Consider the following 23,569-nt stretch of genomic DNA (forward strand, 5'->3'; position numbering starts at 1 on the left):
CAGACGCCAGTGGGACGAATAATTCTCCCAGATGTCCAACTGCTACCCATCACTCAGGAGATGGAGGGGGGGTTGTACTTGCAGTGCATCGGCATAGACGGGAAAGCAAGAGCCGACCGCTACGCCGCCCTCATGTTTCGAAATCTTGTGACTTTTGAAATTTACTGGGGGTGGACCACGTCTGTAAATTTCGATGGGTCCAGAGGCAAAAGTGCCTTGCCTTGCAATCTCCGGGAAACCATTAGTAGCATGGTGAATCGGAGATTCTCAACCCTTACTTTGTGCGACTGGAAAATAATTCGTGATCGGATCAACGAAATGCTTCGTAGAAGGAGGTGCTCTTTTCCTCTCGTCTAACAGTCTGTCCACAAACAAAACATTCCTGTTAGACAAGAGGAATGTAAAAAAACAATTACTTTTGTCAATGGAAACCTGTGTGTGTGTGTCTCTCTCTGCTGGATGTCCCTCTCACTCTCTGCTGAATGAATAAAAGCATTTTTATTAAAAACGCGTTTGCGTTTGTCTGGTATTTACTTTGGTCCCTTTTAACTGTTTTTCCCATCTACTTTTTTGCTTTGAGATGCCACTTTTAAAGGTGATATGTAAAATAATGTATTTTATTATTGTTATAGAGAAACATGATCAGATTTTCCCTGGTTCAGAAAAAAAGATCTAAAGTGCTACATCTAACTTTCTTAATTCGATGTATTTAAAGCAGTGAACTACTGTAGATGTAACATAACATTCAGAAATACAATCGAGAATAGTTTTGTGGTGTTTGTTTAGATGAAATGTTCCTAAAATGTATAACGTAACAAAATTAAAGACGATTAAAATCTGTAATCTTTCCACTTGTACTGTATGTCATCGGAAAGTTTCTGCTTTGTGTAAGGATGGTATCAAAAAGTAATCTTAAGTGGTGAGAAAGCTGTGCTCAATGTATTTAAGGGACTTAAAAGTAAAAGGAGATGCTTCATATTGCTTGACTAATTTTAAAAACTAAGTTATAAATGCAGATGCTCCCTCGGTGCCACGCCGGGTGTAAAGATCAAAATATACATTCGTCCCGGGCAGAGGCCGAAGAGTGCCCGGCTGGGGTGCGCGGGGAAGAGCAGGACAGGAGTGAAAGTGGTCAGGGCGGGGTTTAGGAAGGCGTACAGTCTGGGCAGGTATAGATTACACTTTTCTAAAACGTATTTGAAAAATAAAAACGATTACAATCTAATCCTTCCACGTTTGATCCCAAAATCCCAAGAAAAATAAATCTAAATGGGTAGAAAGCTATGCTGAAAGTTTATTAAGATACTTAGAAGACAAAGATACTGTATCAATTTATGTTGCATTAGTCTGATTATGATTAAAAAAACACATATAATTAAACATGCGTTTGCGATTTAAATCAAAACACGATTTAAATAAATATAAATGTTTATATTGTAACGCATACTCTCCAGCCTCCATTTCTCTATAAAAATTTACTCTATTACACACACACAATAGAAGCAGGAAGCAGAAGCAGGGACCGTTGTCAGAAGGGAAGAAGGTGACTATTCATTGTTATCAAAAATGACTTAGAATCGATCATTGTGATATTTTGAAATATAAAAGTCAATTGATTGTCCATAATATTGCTATTCTATTTTTTCAAAGAAATGTTTGTTAAAAGAAAAGTCCAGCACCAGCTGGATTTGAACACACAACCCGTGAGTTGGTCATCGGGCACGTAGACCAGTGGGCTACAAGGGAAGTCGCATGAAGAGAGAGGCGAAACAGCCCTACACAGCCCTGTCGCAGTACACGACTATAATCATATCGTTATTAATTTCTTGAGATACGCGATTCCATATTATATTCCCTTTAAATCGAATTCTAAAAGTATGCTTGTTGACTCCGGTATCACGTTAGTTAAAGACTTCGATGCTTAAAATGTTTAGTGAGAAATGGAATACTGGTGTGTATGTTTTCTTTAAAGTACCGAGACCAGCCATATACTGTATGTTTAAGTTCAAAAATTAATATCGTTTATGGCCTTCACACGCGTTGCAGTATGCTCCTATTCTTTTTATGCTCAGGCACTAAGATTTCCCTTCAGTGGTAAAATTCCATATAAATATTCAATACTTAAAGGGCACAGTTAAGACATTAAATATACATATACATACTGTATACAGTACAGTTTGCATACGGTAATATGTTTAGGTTCCTAAATCAATCTCTTTTATGAGCATGTGAAAGGCATGGTGAATTGATTCTCAAAAATTACTGTACTTTGCATGATTGGAAACAAATGCATGATTGCGAAATGCTGTGGTGTTACTTTTACAAAGAGGGTCAATGAAAAAAAGAATGTTGACCAGGCCAATACTTTGAGTTTACACTTACAGCTCGTCCAAGGTCATTCATTATTACTACTATTAGTAATATCTTCGTTAAAGACTTTGATGGCGACAGCTCAAACATGAGGTTGAGCTTTATTAGCTCCACCTTGCGGAAATTCCGGATACTATAATTTTGCTTGCCGTATTATAGGAGAATTTACGGTAACTCGCGGTAGACTGCGTACAGCGTACCGGAAAATAATGCGGTATCGCCCACGCATTTTGAATGGCTGCATCTGTATGTTCCAGCAGTCAAACACTAGGGTGTCAGCCGTCTCCAAACAGACCTTCATCTCCTGAAAAGTGCCCCTCCCTGCCACACAGGTTGCTGTACCTGGTGCAATGCGTATCTCCATACAACCCTCCACCCCCAGCAGAGCACACCCCTTCAGGACACTCCATCCTGTCCTCTCTGCTCACCACCACTAATGAATTGGCTGGTGCCGTCCCCACTGTCTCTCTCCCCTCAGGAAGCACCATCTACACAGCAGAACTCACAGATGCCACGTACAGTTCTCCCAGATGTCCACCTTTTGCCCATCAGTCAAGAGAAGGAGGGATTGAATGTGCAGTGTGTCGGCACAGAGGGGACAGCCAGAGCCGACCGCTACGCCACTCTTCTGTTTAGCAATTTTGGGACTGGGGGTGAACCACATCCATAAATTTTGACTGGTCCAGAGGCAAAAGGGCTTTGCATTCTCCAGGAAAACATAGGTATGTTGAATTGGAGATTCTCAGAACTTACTTTGTATGATTGGAAACCGATACATGATAGGATAAACAAAATGCTTCAAAGAAAGAGGTGCTATTTCTCTCTGGTTTTAGTCTGTGCAGCAATAAAACAATCAGATTAAACAAGAGAGAGTGCGACATTACTTTTCGTCAATGAAAAAATAGTCTTTTCATGTTTATTTAAGTGTCCTTCTTTCATTTGGATTGCATTAAACAACTCGGGAGTTATTGTTATGATTACTCTATTATCGAATCCTCAACTCGTTCACTTTTTGTTATTTTGGGAACATTTTGACATGTTGCTTTTAGCCGTCGATTCTGTTGAATTCACTCAGTTTGTAATGTAGGGTAAGTTAAACTTTGATACAGGACAAATGTATTTCCCACAAGCTGTACTGTAGTAGCATTAAAAATATACAACATGACACTGTATGCATGTGGCACATCTTTGTTCAACTTAAGAAAAAACAGGACATTTGATTGCTGATTGCCTTATGTTAAAGGCCAACAATGACACCAGAAAACTGAAAGTTCCTTCCCCTCCCCAAGTAGAACTGTCTAATCTACATAAACACAGTGGGGTGTAACACCTAGCCTAGACTTTGTGAGAAGTATGGAGCTGCGTTGCATTAAAATGGCTGCAATGGAATATACATAGTAGGCAAGAGTTAATTTCAAGCTGAAAAGAAAAGACTCAACATGTCCCATTAAAATCAGAAATTTTCTTACAAGTGTAAATCCAACTATTTTCTAATTGCTTTATCCAGGACAGGTAACAGTTTCACCAATATTATTTGGTAACTTTTTACGATTGTCAGACTTCAGAATGCTTCAACTGATGCTTAAAGATATGACATAATGCGTACTGTGTTAAAGAGCTATTGAGCACAGAACATCTTTACACTTGTGAAAAGATTTGCACGTGCAGTTTATTCTTATCTGTGTGAAAACAGGAAATATCGATGGAGTTTCAGAAAGTAAACAGAGGTCTGGAACACCATATCTAAGATGTTTAATAAATTGAAGTTTGTGAAAACAGTGACAAATCACCCGCAAACAAAATACAATTTTAAAATACAAGCAGTTTGAAATTATTAGTTGTTATTAATAAATCACTTAACTTTGAACATCTTGTGATATTTAGAAATAGCAACAAATCAATATATTTTACTATTTTAGTTTTTCAAAGAAATGTTTTTGTTAAAGGAAAACTCATGCCAGGAGCTGGGTTCAAACAAAGCTATAGCTGAAAAGGGCAGGCAAAATGTTTAAGTAATCATGGGTGAATGAGACAAATTGATGCAGATGTTTAGAAAGAAAGTGGACTATGGTAATATTTTGAGCTTACAGCCTATCCAATATTATTCTTTATTAATCTTTCATATCACATTAAAATGAATGTTTTTTTTAAATGTAAGAGAATACACAACGCGTGTCCTCTATAACACTTCAGTGTACTTTTTAATCAGTTTAATTTTTATCAATGTTATACAAAGCTTAAAATTATTAAATTGTATATACCGTTTAGACTGTTAAAGTCTGTAATTGACAAAAGATTGTCCCTCAGTATTGACAGGGATTCAAAACCAAACATTTTCTAGCAACAGCGCAAATGCTGCACATGAGACATTAAGCTTTCATAGCTCCGCCTGGCGGTTTTACAAGATATTTCACCCTACTTTGATACATCATGCGATATCCTACAGTTCTTTGCAGAACAAGCACTGCTATTTACTGCACATTTTGAATGGTTGGATCTGTAGTTCTACTCAGTTTGGTGTATTCTTGATAAACCAAACTGGTGCCCTCCCTCCAACTCACCATTCCTCCCTTATGGTAGTGTATGCAGAGAAACCCATGTATATAAACCCACAGGGTCAATTGCAATGGACATCCCAAGTTAAAACACAGCCGCGTGCTAAGTTAGTACGGTACATTCTGGAGATCATCTCCCGCTCCGAGTTCAATTGCAGCAAAAACATGTGGAACAAAGATGGAGCTCAGCTCAACTTGTGCTTAATCCGGTTCCAAGGGCTTGGCCTTGTTGAACTAATTAGCCCGAACTGGAGAGGACTGTACATCAGAACACTTCTGATTAGTAGAATAATACATAGGACACATTAATATACAATTACTTTTCTGTTTCTTCTTTATATTCAAGCTAAATTTCCTGACAAATCAGTTAGTTTTTAATTTAAGAATTGCATTTAGGCTACAATTCACCTGATGAGGCTACGTCATTATTAAATGAGATACTCAATTGTAATTAGTCATGAAACAAATGAGAACCGCAGCTGTGCATTTGAAATTAAACACTACTGTATTATTGCAGCATTAATTTTGTTTAACACTCCAGATGAATAAGTGGACACATCGTTATAGCTAAATCATTACAAAACACACCGACTAATAACCAGTAAAGTTAAGTTTAATTTTTAACAGAACTGGAAATTAAACTTGTGCAAAAAAAAAAAAACAATTGTTCCTCTGACCTAAGCATTTTTTTTAAGGCAATACATTTCTTTAGCAGGGTGTGCCTTGTGCTTACTTTTCAGAACTTTGATTTTCTCCCTCTCCTGTATCAGTAGGACCGTACATTTCAAATTAAGTTATTTTTTAGTCAGTTCCAATGTCTTCCTTTCAGTTCAGCTCAACTTGTGCTTAATAAACATTTGGAACCAAGTTGGAGCTCAGCTCATCTTGTGCTTAATCCAGTTCACAGGGCTCAGCATTGTTGTTGTACTATTTAGCCCGAATTGCAAGGGACTGTGCATCAGAACATTGCATCTGATAAGTAGGTTAATTCATAGACCACGCTAATTACTTTGTCTCTTGTTTAAAATTAGTCAGGAAATTTAGTTTAAATATAGTTTTAAAATGTAAGAATTGCATTGAGGCTACAATTCACCAAATGAGGGATACTCAATTGCAATAAGTCACAAAACAAATGAGAACTGCAGCTGTGGGCTTGAGACAGGACACTACTGTATTAATTTGACATTAATTTATTTTTAACAGAACTTTACTGAAAATTAAACTTATAAAACTACCTGAGCAAATAAATACAACAATTATTGTTCGTCTGACCTTCTCAGAATCAGTTCCAGCATCTTCCTTTCAAAGTGGGGAAGTGCTTGCTGGCGTGTTGTTTTGCTAACTCATGCTTATCCTTTATAACGGTATCTTCTAACACCTGTGCACAATCCAACAACATTACAAGACCAGCACTATAACAGGAGTCATAAAAACACAAGAAGCCACATTGAACGAGCTTTCAGAATTGTAAAACAACGCTTTGCTTCTCTGTCATTTGGTTTGCATACCAGTCCATCAAGAGCTAGCACAACCCTGGCTGTTTCAACACAGTCATTGGATCACAGCCACAGGACAGAAAAGGGACTGTAAACCATCATAAATCACTTAAAATGCCGAGTTTTTTCCTTTAACATGCTTGGGTGCCACCTATTTCCTCCTCATCCCTGCTTTCCTCTGATAACCACAAATACGGAGACCCATCACTAAAATATTTAACAAATCTATCCAGTTGACTCCTCAATTTTATAAAACACATTAAAGGCTCACGCTACATTTATATAAATAATAGCTTAGGTTCTGTTCTCTTCACTCCCTAGCACCTCAAACTTCACAGCTACTAGTAATGATTAACATTCAACATAATAAGTAAATGTCACTTTTGTAAATACCCACATTAAATCAACTTCATCATGAATAAATGTGGTATGAGTGTTAAGCAATTTTAATTAAATATTACAATGTTTCCAAGCGACGGATGCATAAATTCAGTACGTGGTAACGATATTATTTCCACTATATTCTGGAGCCTTCTAATGCAATTCATCGTTACACCAAGTATGGTACTAAGTTGCTCAAGCCATATTAAGAGGTGGTTTAAAATAATTCACTAGTTTAGTCACTTCTAGAGGGCAACAACTATTACTCTGTGTTCGTTGTAATTGAGAACAGGTTTAGTACGGTGCTGTGGACTAAGCACAGCAGCAACGTTCGTTGCAATTGGACTTAAAGTGGAGCACAACTTCAGACCACAGCTGCGTACTAAACACGGGTTGAACGCCTGTTAGTACTTCACTTTCAGTTTGTTGCAATTAACCCCTAGACTTTGCACTACGAAGGTGTAAATCAAGCTCAAGCAGAGACAACCCATTAATGGCTTTCATAACTTCCATTAGTCTCCACCTCTGTCTTCCCTAACTCATTCTTGATCTTCCTAAACTAGGCGTTTAACTGAAATTCAGCCCAATGATACTGTTTAGTCTGAGAAAAAAAAAATATAATAAGCGCTATTCCTGACAGCCTGAAAAGAAACACAGATTCCTATAGCCTCAACTGAGCAAAAGAGTCCGTTTCTGCACCTTCTGAAGTATTATTTAAAAAAAAAACTCCAGCACTGGCTGGAGAGGCTGTGGGTGTCCGGGCTCAGCGGTTATATAGGACAGGACTCAGCGCGCAGCAGGTGTGACTCATTGCTCTGCGCTGCCCGTGAGGAATGCGCGTCTCCTCCCTCCACACGCCACCGCCTCGCTAAACCGCCTTCATACTCCCCAGCGGCAATAACATCTCCATTTATTAAATTTATTCTTCCATCTTAACCCAGAAAACTCCTGGGACGTTTCTGTGAACCGGTAAAGCTCTCTCTGTTGGTGGTCACAAGTAGAAACAATGCACGAGCTGAAAGCAGGAAGTCAAAGCACTCCTCCCTCACTGTATATCTGGGTCCAGACTTCCGAAAACTCCTAAAAGTGAATTTCCAGAAAGCCATATTAAAGTCTCCCATCCGTTCGTTTCAAATACATAAATTAGATGAGTTTGGGTACTTTTCTGATGTATTTTAATTGTTTGGCACTGTACCTTGTTAAATATGTTACAAGCAAAGTTTATCAACTTCATGCGAGGTTTTGCGTGGATACAAAAACATTATATGATATCTATAACACACGTGAATAGTGAATCTGAATTAATCAGAATGCCTCGCAGCACCAGAATTGTTATTTGCGTATTTTAAAAATACATCTGGTGCATCTGAAGACAGAATAAAACCCAGAACTGTAAAAGGACGACAGACCATTAAACTGTCTGGTGATATTGCTGCATGGGGCGCAAGATCACAATAGAACACGTTATTGTAAAAAATGTTTACATTCGTGAATGAGTATTTTTTTTAATTATACCAAATGTCCGTTAAATAATGAATTACGTTTATCAGACCATAAACACTATTATATGAAAAAGAAAAACATTTACTATATATGCATTTAACTTGCTTTTTTAAAAAACATGACAATACGGTAGATAAAAATTGTTGTTCAGCGCTCTTGTATTAAATATACTCTACCAGCCTTTTAAGTCATGTGTCAGAAATAAAGTGTATAAAATTCGCTAAATCAAACAAAACACAAGCGCTACGAAAAATAAAAAATGCGTTTATCCTGCAATTTTATCTTGCTGAAACGTTTTTTTTTTCTGTGGCACTAACGGGCTAACGGTTAGGATTCCTGGTTTCCTGATTACATAGAAATGTGTCTCTCTTGTCTTACGGTGTCCAAATGACCAGTTCAGTGTAGAAAGGAGCAGCGTAAAACACCGGGGTAAAGTTAGCTTGAAGTTCGAAAACGATTTTGCCACGCCTGTAGCGTTTACACAAAACCTCTTAGAATCGCGAGAATACTTGCTTTGTGCATAAAATACATTGTGAATGGTTTCTCAGCCTTTACTTTTTCGTTTATATTACATTTCTTGGACCAAGCACGAATAGTCTTTTGTCCATATCTTCGCAACGGAAGCACAGAACGCCTTCAAACCAATTGCATTTTAAAGACCACGACGTGGATATTTCCACAGCCTCTACATCAAAGTATCAGTGAGCTAATTATCTTTTTTTAAACCTCCGGTTTTTCATCGATGCGTAATTACGCACTAACTGGAACCCGGGGGACCGCTGTATACACAAGTTCACAACGCGAGAAATACTGTTCAATACGGCTTCATGCGAAAAACCCGTATATGACCATAGGCAACAGAATAGCGCAGTCTCCAATTACTCAGACTGTAAGCACGGGAATAAAGCTTTGTCTGAATTCTGAAACCCTTCCTTTACGTCCTGTTTTCATTCAGGTAAGAGTCAACTATATGCACAATACTACTGACAGCAGGAAGATGAAAATATTCTTTATTCAGCAGCTTATTAAAAACAGCTCCCATGATGTTCAAACCGATTTTTTACACAGAACACTGACACAGCTTTGCGTTCTGAATCTCTTTTTCTCGTGTGTTTATTTAATCTGGCACAATGTACTGGGATAGGGGTATTCTGTTCACAAACCAATATCATTTAAACCACAGCACCCACAATGCTGCAAGTAAGTGTTTTGCACACTAAGCAGAGAGCGATGTCTTCCTCGTTAGTATAGTGGCAAGTATCCCCACCTGTCACGCGGGAGACCAGGGTACATCAGGACATGCATTGAAGTGAAAGCAGGATGCGCTGCGACATCCACTGTGCAGATCCCGCCACACTAAGAGGTGAGTGGGTCTGTTCGATCACAGCGCTAGGCGAATCCCCAAACAGTGTGCGTGGCAACAAACGAAATGGGCCTGTTTCCGCCCGGTTTCGATCCGGGGAAATCGGGCCCAGTAGTGGCGGGATCTGTACAGTGCATGTCGCAGCGCTTCAATGTGCTTCCTGATGTCCTACCCCGAGAACAGAAAAGACAGCATCCACAGCAACAACAGCTCAGGTCTCTGCACAGGAGCTAAGCTGCCCTCATCTCCTCTGCTCTGCGGCTCCTGCGGAGTGGAGTCCTGCCTGGAGCCGTGTTTGCAGGCGGCGGCTCCCCGCGCCCTGTCTGTACGTCGTGTCCAAGAGCTCCTGGGAGGAAGAGAGAGCCCTCCCACTCGGGGGCTTTTCCACGGTCTGTGTGAGGAGGGGCGGGTGTGTCCAGTAGCTTATCGAGCGGAAGCCTGGGGCGGCGGAGAGCTGTGATCGTGCAGACCTTGAGGTGACAAGTCCCTCCTGGTCTCTGCTTGAAATGCACTTGTTCGAGACCGGGCGGAAATAGCCTCGTTTTGCACGCTCCTGTACTTCACAGAGGTCTTGAGCGACCGGTCATTTGTTCCCAATGTATTTCCGGTGCCTTCGTGCACTCTTGTACCAAACGCACGTTCCTTCTGTACGCGGAGCCGATCATTTGCAATTGGGCTGTGCCGACAGACCAGGACGAGCTCTGTCGGCTCAAAAGCAGCGCAGGACCTGCAAGAACAACAGAAAGATTAGCATCCAGCGGGGGCCTCTTAGTGAGCCCAAGAGCTCATCAAGAATCGGCTCCAGCAACAGGGCTGGGCGCATTGTTCCATTCTCCGCCCACTCTCGGTGTAAACAAGTCCCTCCTGGTCTCTGCTTGAAATGCACTTTCCTGCGTTTGCTTTGGTGTAACTGGCTTCCCCTGCATGGGCGAATGTGAAGAAGATCCTTAGTAAGTCATTGAAGAAAACCGAGAAGAGGTCGGAGTGGCCTCTGTCGTTCATCAACGATCCAGTCAGGCAGTACTCCTCTTTAAAGCGCCGTTCGTTCACATCGATTGGCTTTTTTTTTGCCTTCATTCGTGCGAGTAGTAAAAGCAGACGCCCCTATTCTGCCGTGACCCGGATTCGAACCGGAGTTGTTGCGGCCACAACGTAAAGTACTGACCACTATACGATCACAGCGAGTTACCGAGACACACGCGGCAGGGCGGAAAGGGCTGTGCTCTCTTCGTGTGACATAATTCGGAAAAGTCCTGACGTTGCATTTCAACTGAGCCCCAGTATACATCGACCCTTCGACACTCTGAGTGACAACTCTCTTGCGTGTTTTCTCATATTTATGTAGTTTGCTTGCATGATGCCGGTGAAGTGGAAATCTAATAAGTAAATTGATTCTTAAAAATGTAGAGAGCTTTGAAAAAATATATTGGTGCTTTTAGATAATATATTTCAAGGATGTAACTGCTGTGCTACAGTGCGTGCAGAGAAAGGGGAAGTTTTAGAAGGGACCAAGTGCTGAACTTTTTTACAGCGCAACGTCTTATAAAAACCCTGTACTGCTTGTAACAAATTGAGTCTCTGGTTGCACTTTGCAGGGCTCCCAATATTGCAATATTGAAATAAAGACCTTACTCAGGTGAGAACTCTCTCTTGTGGCTTCCTTGATAGTTATATTTCCATGACAATTTGGGGGCTCGTCCGGGATCACAAACCTGAGCGCGACCGGCTGCTGAAACTCCATCCGGACCCGGACAATTTTAGCAAATTGGACGAACCTCGGAGGATAAACTGTTTATCCTTCCAGAGATGCGTCTGGAGAATTGGCAGCTGTCTGACGTCAGTAAGTGATCCTTTAAAATTAATAGTTATATTTCCATGACAAGAGAAAAACCAACAACACCCCTACCACCTCCACCAATCCTAACCTTGTTTTTACTATACCCTCTGACCTTTCCCTTTCACCCCTTTGCATCCTCAGCTAACATATTTTAAAATTACAATAGACTGTATAGTATTTATGTTTAAAATTAAGGTAAATATGTCAAAATATCAAAATCCAACTGCACAGTGCTATTGTAAGAATGCTTGTCAAGTTCTCAAACAAACCTGCATTGTATTTTTAAAATATTTCAGCAGAGGATTCAACTGGAGTATAAATGAAGATTCGACGATAATTTTTTTTGAGTGAATATGGTTTTCTGGGGAGTTGCAATGTTGGGCATTATTGAACATTTCCCGGTGACCCTGACACGTGTTAAACACTCGCATTTCCTGCAAATATTAAAATGGTTAAGGTTGCGCTGAGAAATCCAATCGACTGAAGACAATGTTTATATTGCAAAAGAACCCCGTCCTGGGTGGACTCGAACCACCAACCTTTCGGTTAACAGCCGAACGCGCTAACCGATTGCGCCACAGAGACTGACTGGTAAGGTCATTTCTCGAATCACAAGTTTTCGGTTAAAACAAAAAACTCTTCCCGTTTATTTTGCCAGCCTGTAATATTTCTTCTGCACTGATAACCAAGAATTGAATTTCATTTTTCGCAAGCTGTGTGAATTTCATCAAAAACAAGTTTTCCAGAAAGGAAATGAACACATGCATTTAACGAAATCAAGCCCTTTGTGATTGCCCGAAATGATACGTTCTGTACTACAAGATAGGAAGAAAGACACGGCTGGGATTTGAATATCGGTTCTTTTGTTTATTAGAGAAGCGCTTTAACCAACTAGGCTACGGTGACAGGACAACCTTCACCTTTTACAGCCGCTTGGACACACCGCTCTGAGACATCTGCGTTCAGAAAGCGCTGAACCTGCGCTCAGAGCAAATTGCCTCTTTTACATAGCAGCCCCGACACTGAGAAACGAAGAGAACTGGCTTTTATCTGCCATTTTCATGTCCAATGCGTTTGACATCTCCCAAGTGCGACAGAGTTCTTTTGCGACACTATTTCTTCTTCTTTTTTATTTCTGTACGCTTTGATAAAAAACGAGAAATCGTGCAACGGAAAAATGTCTTTTTTTTCATAGAGAAAACGTGCACCAGGAAATGTTGTGTTGAGAAGAAATGATTTAACATGATACGTGACCTAATTTATCGGAGCAATTGCTCGACCAGCAAGATCTGGAGAGGTTGGAGGGTCTGGTGGATGTGATAATTATACGGTGTTGTGGAAGAAAACAGTCTTTTTTTGAATTCTCAGTCAATCGGAATTTCAGTGCGAAACATAAACCCCTTGTCTGATTTAAAGAGATTATATTTTAAAACTCATAAAAATCAGAAAACACATGTTTCTCACTTTGGAATTTTAGACGGAGCGGTGCATTACTAGTAGCGGCGCTGAGCACACTATGGGGGAATTCAGGTCATGTGAAATGCCAGCGGTTTAATAAACAACGCGTCTGATTTCGGATCATAAGATTGTAGGTTCGACTTACTTCTACCTGGCTCGTGTAAATTTTATTCATGCTCCTCAGTAATAGATGTATATTATGTAATGAACCGCACCTGAAAGCAAACGTTGGGTCTGTTTCCTTTGTTTTCCAGCATGAAATAGCAAATCGTTACAAAAAGCACCTGCTGATGTCCAATAGCGGGTTTTTTTTTTTCAAATTACATTTTCAGACTTCAGACACTTTTTAATAAAACAAAAGTGTCCGGAAACTCATTAACGTTCAGGTTTGCTTGAACCTGTATTAAAAAAAGTTTTCTGAAACTTCCGGGATTCCATTATCTGATGTAGCTGTCTCTAAAGTTGGACGTGATGTTAAGCAGATGTGAACTGTGCCTTTTCTCTTAAAAAAAGACAAAGTTCTTTTTTCCCCTCCACTCCAATGCTGGAGACTGTAAGCCTGTGTGAGGTCCACACTGCGTGTCCTGTACTGCTCTATTTTGTTTTGATTATCTATGTGGTGTACAGATAGAATTCAACTGCATGGGGTGAATTCCGTGTTCAGGACCAGCAGAACCTGAAAAAGTAACAGCTGACCTCTACATGATTTGAACACCCAGCCTTCTGATCTGGAGTCAGGCACGCTCTCGTTGCGCCACGAAGTCACGGTTGTCAGTGCTGTTGAATTTCCCAAAGGAGACAAATCAGCTTCACAAAAAAAAAATCTCCTGTGAAGAGCGCAGCTCTTCCGAAGAGAGTCTCTTCTTCCCAGACCACATTTTATTCTTCCTGCGCAGCTCTTGTGCAGGTGTTGTTCTCAATTACAGATCCAGGAACACTGATTTTTTTTCTATTTTTTTTAAATTATGTACCCCATGGTGCAAAGGTAGCACGTCTGACTCTAAATCCCCAAGTTCATTTTCAAAGTATATCGGAGTCAACTGATACTGATCAGGTTCTGCTGCTACTGAACCCGCAGTCTTCACCTTAAGGTTCAATTCCTCAAGCCTTTTGACCTTATATGTCCATCCCTTCTCGTCAAAACTCGTATTTTCACAGAGTACCCTTCAGAATTCGCAGTATAGAATGAAAAAACTCCAGTAGATCTCGGCCGCTGTTGGTGATTTTCCTTTAAAAATAAATGAATCTCTGGAAATTTTACGGAGTGTATCACTTTCACTGAGACCGAGAAGTGTTAAGCTGTACATGAGTCTTTGTGGTTCGGTTGTTAACCAAAAGGGTGGTGGTTTGAGCCCTCCCAGGGACACTATGAGCCTTTTAATGTACACACCCGTCTCACTTTATCTCCACGGCCGGTCTTGTACCGCAATCAAATACAGAGCCCGTAGGAGGCAGTAAGCTCGCATATATAGCTCACTGTGTATATAATGAAGAAGCAGAGGTTAGTTTCTCATCTGCGCGTTACAGAGCCTTACGCAACTCGTACTGTACCAACAGCTAGGGTTTGATCCCTGCACGGGCTATTAGTTGAAAAGCCATTGTAAATGACGTGTAAGAGATTTATAGATACTGTAGATCAGTGGTTCTCAAACTGTGGTACGCGTACCGGCAGTGGTACGTGGAGTGCCACCAGGTGGTACGCCAAATGACCCTGGAACTGTGTAGTGTGCACTGAAAAATCGGGACGGGTTTTCATATTTTGTATTTTAATACTTGTCGAATACGCAGCCTACATACTACGATACAGTGCGTGCTAATACTTCAGTGGACACAAGAGATACTCTGTAATTCTATACCACTCTATAGGAATGCGTGCTACGGATGCAAGTGACCAATTGTATTTAAAAAAAGCTATTGTATCTCCAGCAAATAGGGAGAAAGGAGAATGTGCGTGATTTTGGAACAATGCCAACATTGTAAACACAGGAATGCATAGAAATACGTGCTACGAACGCAGGCAATCTTGTGAGCACACAAAAGTGTGATAGAAAAATATTTAAGAACTGTTCGAATTTGAGAAAAATACACCGAGCGTCTCTGTGTTTCGCTCCCATGCGCATGAAATAAAAACTTTAAATAAATACGGAAATAAAAACGGAAACGCGGAAAAAGCTTGCGGATTGCTAAAGCAGGTAAGCTACACTATTTTTGAAGAACCTTATTTACCGTTGGCAAAAGAGCTGACACGTATTATGTGTGGAAAAAAAGCTGCTAAACAGCTCGACCTGCTGCCCCCCTCCCCCTGAAAGACACAGTCATTCATAGAATTATTGAAATGGAGGATTATATCAAAAGTACACTGATAGAGCGCGTTAAGATGAGCAGATGTTTTTCACTGCAATTAGATGAGTCTGTAGTCGATTTGGCCAATTTGCTCGTTTACGTTAGATACGAGTCCCATGAAGACTTTCTGTTCTGTAAACCGCTACCAACAGGAACTACAGGAGAGCACATATTTCAGCTTCAGAATGAATTTATCGAAGAGAATGACCTCAACTTGATAAAATGCATCTGAGTTTGTACAGACGGTGCTAGAGCAATGACAAGCCGACATAACGGTGCAGTTGCACGAATTAGAGAGGTTGCTCCAGAAATTAATGTACACATTACAACATCCACCGCGAGACCTTTGCCGTCAAGAAAATGCCTGATGATTTAATATCTGTTAGACTCTGTTGTGAATTGTATCAAGGCTCGAAAAATTAATTCACATCTCCTTTGCTCAACTAAATAGGCTCACCCCTCTCACTGAAATGGTGCTTTTTTATTAGTTGTTGTTAATATTTTTTTTTCTGTAAAATACTTTGAGAAGCCACCTTTAAAGGCGCTATATTAAATAAAGTTCATTATTATAATATTTATTATATGTATGTGTGAGTATGTGCACGTACACTCATGTTGGTCATTGAGAATTTCTGGGGTTCCTATGAGATGATGACTTGTAGGTGGTACTTGGATGCTTTGGTTGGATTAGGGGTGGTACTTGGTCCAAAAAGTTTGAGAACCACTGCTGTAGATACTTTATTGATCCCATGAGGGAAATTAATAAAGCTTATCCAGCTGGCTTTTATGTTTCACACTAAATTGCGATCTTGAAACCAAAATAATTAGAAATATGGAACACAACCATTGTTCTCCAAGAAGGAAAGCTGTTTAACACTGACGTCACTCCTTTTTATTTAACCCAGATTGTGAAGACAACTCCACCCTATCAAAGGAAAATGTTGCACAAAAGTTGGAAAGCACACTCTGAATCCATCTGTACTGTATATTTGATTTCCGCGATCCGTTCAAGGCTGCTTGGTGCTTCGCAACCAAGTCATGTTCAGGGAAGAAACTCAGCTTAGAGAACTACTGGTGCATTTTCACTCATTGAATTTGATCTTTGTACTCTCTTTTCATTCTCAGCTATAATATTTCAAAATTACAGTTCGGATTTGTTGGAAAACTTCACAGGCATTATTAAGTTAGGACTGTACAATTGTATTTTAATATCTTGGTATATTTACCTTCATTTTAATATGGATGTAACCATAAATGTTGTACTTTTGTCGTACATTTTAACTGAGGACGCACGACGACTATTATACCTTGTGATACATGCAAGACATCTGTAAACAAAGATGTAATTACAGTCAAATTGGCAATTAACAGAAAACCACAATTGTATAATATTATTTCTCTATGTCGATGATCAGTTGAAGGATTTGAAGAAACTATATATTATTCCTCGATATCGATGATCAGTTGAAGGATTTGAAGAAACAGCAGCGATAGCAGGTGATTTTGGTTTTGAACCCATCTTTACACCTCAATAATCCATTTGTCCTCGAAAAAAGAAAAGACAGGCATGTTTTGAGTCTCATAATGATCATCTTCTCGATCCAAAGAAACATATAAATTTGATTCCTTCCGTAGTATTTTGGATTTTCTTACGAAGATCTCACGAAGTATTGCCAGGATCTATATTTAGCGTTCGGTAGTGATAACACTGCTGATATTGATTGAGTAGAAATCTATGATGTATTGACAACTTTATCTGAAGCGAGAAGTCCTAGAACGCTGTCTATGAAGTGTTAGGATTCATACCAAGATATACTTTTTGTTTTCAACCCAAAATGCTGCTATTGCATTACACATTATATGAACATTACCAGTTTTGGTAGCTTCTCTGCATGATTTTTCAAAACTGAAACTAATTACAAAATTATTTAAGATCAACCATGACAAAAAAAATATAAATCAGGACTAATATTAATATCAACTGATGTTACTACAGAAAAAAAGATTTAACTGAAATATTAATAAGACTATGCAAGCCTAAAAAGTTGAACAATTCAATTTATATAACTTTTTTTTTTTAGAAATGGGCTCACACACCGGAAGACACTAACGTTTCTCTTCGTTAGAGTATGTGCATAACAGTTTAACCCAAAATATTTGGAGTCCAGAGGGAGGACTTGCTCGCTGAATGATCTCTCAAGAAATCCCTGGTGAGATTCAACAGGTGTTTTCTTCAACAGCCACTAAAAGTCTGATGATCTTCTCTGGATTTCCTGAATATGACGTAAAATTAGTTCAAATCATTTGGTAGTTAACACAACGAAATGCTTTGGAGGTACATTTAAAACAGCAGAGCAAGACTGTAGCACTTCGTGTGTGACTGAATTTAATTGTGTAAACCTGGCTCTCTTTGAACACGAGCAAAGAGTTCTTACTCAACAGAAGATTGCGATGTGAGCACAATAATATAAGACATCTGGAGACACCAGAGATTGAACTCAGGACTTCATACATGAAAAGCATGCACTCTACCACTGAGCTACATCCCCTATGGCACAGATGGTGGAACTGACTTAAAGATGTGCATATGTTTACTGACCACAATCCACCCTTCATGAATAATTGAAATGAATAATTTATTTTTATATCCAGTCACATGGGCGACGGTGGTTGATTCTTCAATGGGGGAGTGCGTTTTTCTACCTCCTTACTCGACTGTCTTTCAATTATGTTTTCTTTTAAACCTTTTTGCATCTTTTAAGTGCTTGCAATTAAATTACGCATAGAAAAACAGCAGTACAGTTGATGTTCATGGACTGATGCACACAACTCCAGTGATAAAGCCCTTTTGTAAATATTGTAGAAGAATGTTAAAGGGCGAAACAACGCTCCAACCACGTGAATGGTAACAAGAAGGATCGTGTTCTTATTTAATATGTGCTTTTGAATTGCCTTGTCAATACACACAGGCTTTAGAGATGGACAAATAATTGAGTGAATCAAATTAGTTTTTGTTGGTCGTCTGTGTCTTCATAACTTTGTAGGTGAGAGAGAGGATTGTGAAAATGTGCAGGTGCTTCTCAGAAGTGCGTTGGTGGTATAGGTTCCTTCAAATAACTGAGCCAGTGCATCCCAAATCTTTTCAAGATGATCTGTGATCTGGTAACACATCTCCTGAAACTAACATTCGAGGTAGGAAGTGTGCTCTTAAACACCAAAACACTCAAAAAGGAAGAAGCAGATCTCTGTACACAAGACGGTAGTGTGATATTAGAATTTCAGAGTTCTTGATGGATTCAGGCTCCTTCTCAGAGGTCCTTGCTCACCAAATAACTTTGCATCTGAGGAACAGCACCACGGAAAAAACCCAACTCAACAAGAGAGCGCGTTGGTTGCTCTTGCTCTTAATGCAAGGAGCTGTTTTTTTTTCCTCGCAATAATAATTATTAACCAGAAACAGCAGCACAGGTAGGTCGCATTTGTGATTATGTCATTTCTCTGCTTCAGCAAGGTCAATAAAAGACTCTGAAAGTAGTAAAGCAGAACTGAACTCAAAATCATATTAGGAATTCTGAGCGATATCTCCATACAGGTAATCCAATAAGAACGTTGAAATATTTGAATATCATCTCTCTGTAGATTGCGCTGCTTTTTACCCAGAGTAAAACTATTGGATTGAAGGAATGCTAACCGCTGGGTTAAAATGTATAGTTGTTATTTGGAGAAATCTGTAAACTCGTGATCGACAGTGCTGATTATTTTCCGGAGACGGAGCACTGATGACCTATCCGAGCTAATTGATAAAGCTCACCCAGTGGATACTCTAGCAGAACGTCAAAGAACATTCACCTTTGTATCCAAAGAAACCACAGGAACAACATCAGGAAGCACAATCAATTCCCCTTTTAAATCTTTCCTGTAAGGTATGCTATGTGAATTCATGAAGTTAATCCTCTGATCTCTTTTGATCACGAACAAAGTACTTCTGATGGAGCGCTATGTTCAAAGATTTAATAAGCTTTACCCCTGCCAACGATTCGGCGTGAAGAATTAAAAGTTTCACAGACAAAAGCAGCTCACCACCACAGCCAATATTAAATGTACTTGCCGGTACACTATCATGTGCACTGCCTCAAAAGTGATCTTGGCAGATGTTGTTCCCTACATAAAGCTGAACGTGCCAAAGAGAATTTCTGTTGAGAAAACAAAATATTTTTTCTGCCTTGATGTTAAGCCTGTCTTTTAGAAAGTTTATCTCTTAACACCTCCTGCAGCCTAACAAAAAGCACTTTTACTGATCGTATTGCAGGTCTTAAAACATTAACATTTGGCAGCGGTGGGATTTGAACCCACGCCCCCAGAGAGACTGGAGCCTAAATCCAGCGCCTTAGACCGCTCGGCCACGCTACCATCCTCCATGTCCATCTTCCTCACATTGCTGGCCTGGACTGGGGGGCTTCAGCTCTTGTCGTCGGATCTAATGATATCATGACATGTGGAAGTGACTGCACCTTCATCTCCCGAGATGCTTTCAAAAGCACAAACGCTACTTTCACCGGCACAAACATAGCAATAACGAAGGAGGTGGGTTTCATCCTTTGTGCTGTTTGTAGGGGTGCAACTCTACGTCGATCTACTGACTTGAAGAGCAAAAATCAAAATCCTCTCCTACTACTATTGCTTTTTTCATAGTTTCTTCAAATCCTTCATTTGAACGTCGATTTTGAAGGATATTGATGATAATACCACATAAATTGTGGTTTTCGTGTGATCGCCAATTTTATTCAAATATCAGCCTTTTTTACGGTTCCTTGCATGTTAGCCCCCCTCGCATCCTCAGCTAACATATTTTAAAATTACAATAGCTTATACAGCATGCATGTTTACATTTATATTAAAATTAAAGTAAATATACAAGAATACATACAGTACTAACCCAATAATTCTTGTCAGGTTCTCCAACAAATCTGCATTGTTATTTTAACATGTTTCAGCTGAGGGTGCAAAAGGAGTATAAATGAATTTTCCCGCCAGCCATTCAAAGACCAAATTCCATGAGTGAACATTATTTTCTCAGAAGTTGCCGGCATTGGACTTTGCTGGTGGTATTGAATTATGTCCAAACTGTTGTAGTAGTTCCTTCTTGAAATTCGACACCTGCAAAGCACTCGTAATATCATAGGTGTTAAAGTTCGCTGAGTCTATTCGAGTCATGGTGTGTATCCCTGCCTATCATTGGGAGACAGGTAGCTTTTTTACACTCAGATTCCAATCTTCAATGCTTTGTGGGAGAGATTACATAACTTTCATTTTCTCACATTTTCTGACGACTGTTCCAAAGGGGCATCCTGTCAATTCCGAATACTTTTCAAAAATCTGCCTGCATGTTTGATTATTGTCATTTCATTTAAAAAAAGTTCAATATTGATCATAACTAAAGAAAATAATGATCATGAACAAAAAAGGGATAAAGATGCGAGTCGATCTTGAATCACAGCTGGGTGACACGGGCTTCTGTTCTGATATGGTTGTATGAGAAACAGGAGGAATCGCCAATCTCCTATAGAACATGAGTTGAATCAGGAGTGAGACATTTCGTATACTCGTGCATATGTCAACGCCTGACCTACATCGTAAAACTAACATTAAGTTGTCAGAGACATTCATTTATATACAAACAAGAGACAGACCAAGTAATAATTCTACATTAGTTCAGGTGGGTAAACCTGAACTAACTAACTAATAAACCTATTAATAATTCTACATTAACGTGTCCTACACTGTTCAGACTAATTGACATGGTCTGATTCAGAGCCTGTGCAGTTCGTGCTAATTACAACAACGACAGTTCTGAACCCTCATCACCGAACTGAGCACAAGTTCAGCTGTTCTCCAGTTTTGTTACGCATGGTTTTTCATTGCAATTGAGTTCAGAGCTGGAGCTGATCTCCAGACAGTACAGTGTTTTGGGTAAGTTGTCGACGCAGGAGGCTGCAGACAACTTACCCAAAGTGTTTTCTATAGCTTTCAGGTGCAGTTCATTTATATAAAAGAATGTAAGTGGTATAAACTCAACAAGCCAGATGGCAGTCGAACCTATAATTTTCTGACACGAGGCCTAACGCGTTATTCATTACGCCACTGACCCTGCTATTATAGTGTTAAAAAAACGCGTTTTCTACGTCTGTTTAAAAATCACTAAAAAAGACAAAGGGCTTGTGTGTTGCGCTAAAATTCCGCTTCATTTCGAACGCAAATAAAAACCGTTTTGTTCCGTGAAATCATACATTTGTCACATCCTTCATACTATACTTCTCTCTTGTATTAGTAAAGCATTTTGATTTAAACTGAACAATATATTGTAACGCAACAAGGGCTCAGGCGGGCGCCGTCGCCGCATTAGGTCGGCCCCCCACCGTCGGGGGCTCGAACCCGGGACTCCCATGTCTCTCTGCAGCAACCCAGCCCGGTGAGCTAAAGGGAGATCTCCCCACAACCCACGGGCTGTGGTCCTGCTATCACAGGGAAGGGCAGTGACGTCACCTGCTCTGGTACACCGGCTCTTACACAGTGCCTGTCAGCCGTAAGCGTTACACTATGAAAGGTTTCATCTATACACTTACACATAATAAGTATACGAATAAATACTCGGAAGAAGCCGCAGCTCAGGTATTAGAGAGATTTAAAATCGGATCGGAGGATTTAGAGTCCAGACTGCAAACCAACAGCTGACACAGGTCTTTTATAGAACCGTTTTGATTTCCTCTACTTTGTCCACGTGACGTCATTGTCCTGCTCGCAGCCGAGCCCGATACATGGTACCATCTGGTTTCTGTCGCTGGGCGCTCACCCTGCGGTCTGTGTGGGTCCTAATGCCCCAGTATAATGACGGGGATACTAAACTGTAAACAGGCGCCGTCCTTCGGCTGAGATGTAAAACCGAGGTCCTGAATCTCTGTGATCATTCAGGAGAATGGTGGTGGTGGAGGGGAGTCCCCATTACCTGTAAAGCGCATTGAGTGGAGTGTCCAGGACAGCGCTATATAAGTGTACGCAATAATGATTATTATTATTATTATTATTATTATTATTATTATTATTATTGTAATGTAAAATGCAATAAAAAATAAAAAAAATATCAAACTTTGATTCAAAATAGATTAATGTAAAAACTGAAAAAGCTAATGCTTTTTTCAGGGCTATATCTACTTTTTTTTTTAAAAAAAGCAAAGTCTATCGCGATCGTGAAAGTTAGAGAAGGTGTACCAGCGGGTGCCTTCATATCGCGAGCGCCAGTCTCACCTGTAGCTGCGAGAAGGTTAAAAGCGCACAAGTGATCTGTCTTTCATAAAAGCAATTGCCGGAGCAGTAAAACGCAGAGCACCATCCAGCAGCTGTAGACGATGTTCGGGGAAGAGCTAATTCTGTTTTTAGCACAGGGAGTGAGAATGACCTCAGTCCGGCTCCCAGCAGAATCCATCCTGGTTTGGTTACAGTGCGTCTGAGGCTCTTTGGATCGCGACGTAAAAAAAAAAACAATTGCTCACATCGTGTGACTTCCACGACAGGAAGGAAAGATATCACTTAAAAAAATCAGAACTGAAGATTTGGATCCTGGGCCTCATACTTGTCAAATGATTAAAATAATAACTATCAAAATATCAGATTGTGTTTCTGCAACATTGCGTGCACAGTACGCCATTTTTATCTAAAACAGTCACAACGAGGGCTTTACACGCAGTCTGGGGTATTTTCCCCTTTTATATTTTTGCCACTTTATATCGAACCTGTTATACTCCCAGAAGTGCACAGTAGCCTGTACTTAATAAAACTGTACAATTCACCACTGGTATAAACAGATGTGTGCCGTGTTTGCCTTTGTAAGCATTTATTTAAAAAATAAGTTCACAATACGATAAAAACACAGAAAGCACAAACTTTATAATACAACGATACAAAATCAATACCAAATCATTATGCCAATTAAGTACCTATCCTTTGAAAACAGAGAACACCTTTATATCTACAAAAAACTTGACATTGTATGTATTTTTGAATTACAAAGCAGACAGAGTAGTCCCTTAATTCAAAGATCAGATCTTGGCCAAAACAAGACAGACGTGGGCTGAATTCGGAACAGGAACCTCTGCTTCGTCGTTTATTGAGCTTTTGATCAATGTCTGAATGAAACAGATTCGCTTTTTTAACTCTTTGATTAAAGTACACAAAACGCACCTTCTTTCGAACCGGAATCGAACCAGCG

At 39.8% G+C, this 23,569-nt stretch overlaps 2 non-coding genes across 2 annotated transcripts; both read right to left on the minus strand.

Moving 5' to 3' along the window:
- Window positions 1-12,016: 12,016 nt before the first annotated feature.
- On the minus strand, window positions 12,017-12,091 carry trnan-guu (transfer RNA asparagine (anticodon GUU)). Its single transcript has one exon. It is a non-coding gene; the product is annotated as a tRNA-Asn (tRNA).
- Window positions 12,092-19,634: 7,543 nt separating this feature from the next.
- Window positions 19,635-19,716, minus strand: trnal-uag (transfer RNA leucine (anticodon UAG)). Its single transcript has one exon. It is a non-coding gene; the product is annotated as a tRNA-Leu (tRNA).
- Window positions 19,717-23,569: the final 3,853 nt, after the last annotated feature.

This window comes from Lepisosteus platostomus, chromosome 5 (genome assembly GCF_059453375.1).
Source record: "Lepisosteus platostomus isolate fLepPlt1 chromosome 5, fLepPlt1.hap1, whole genome shotgun sequence".
NCBI lineage: Eukaryota > Metazoa > Chordata > Actinopteri > Semionotiformes > Lepisosteidae > Lepisosteus > Lepisosteus platostomus.